The sequence below is a fragment of the Octopus bimaculoides genome, chromosome 2 (assembly GCF_001194135.2).
Source record: "Octopus bimaculoides isolate UCB-OBI-ISO-001 chromosome 2, ASM119413v2, whole genome shotgun sequence".
Taxonomy (NCBI): domain Eukaryota; kingdom Metazoa; phylum Mollusca; class Cephalopoda; order Octopoda; family Octopodidae; genus Octopus; species Octopus bimaculoides.
Window position 1 is genome coordinate 189815939 of NC_068982.1, and position 412 is coordinate 189816350.

Below are 412 nucleotides of genomic sequence, written 5' to 3' on the forward strand. Positions count from 1 at the left end.
ATATATATATATATATATATATATATATATATATATACGATAGAGGCGAACTGTAGGAATGAGTGCTCAACACCGCATTTGGTGAATAGAAATATTTGTGGATAAACAATGCCACCATTGGGAACGAGTTAATCGCCAAATATAACATACATGTGTGCGAGTGTGTATGTTCGTATATATATGCATATATGATATATATTATGTATATGTATGTATTGTGTATGTAAAGGTACGTAAATATATGTACACACTTTTGTATATGAATACACAGATAAACATAGTAAGTATACACGCATAGACACACACACACACACACACACGCACACATATATACAAATCTATTTATATATTAAGTTATATATATAGGTATATATATATATATATATATATATATATATATATATATATATAT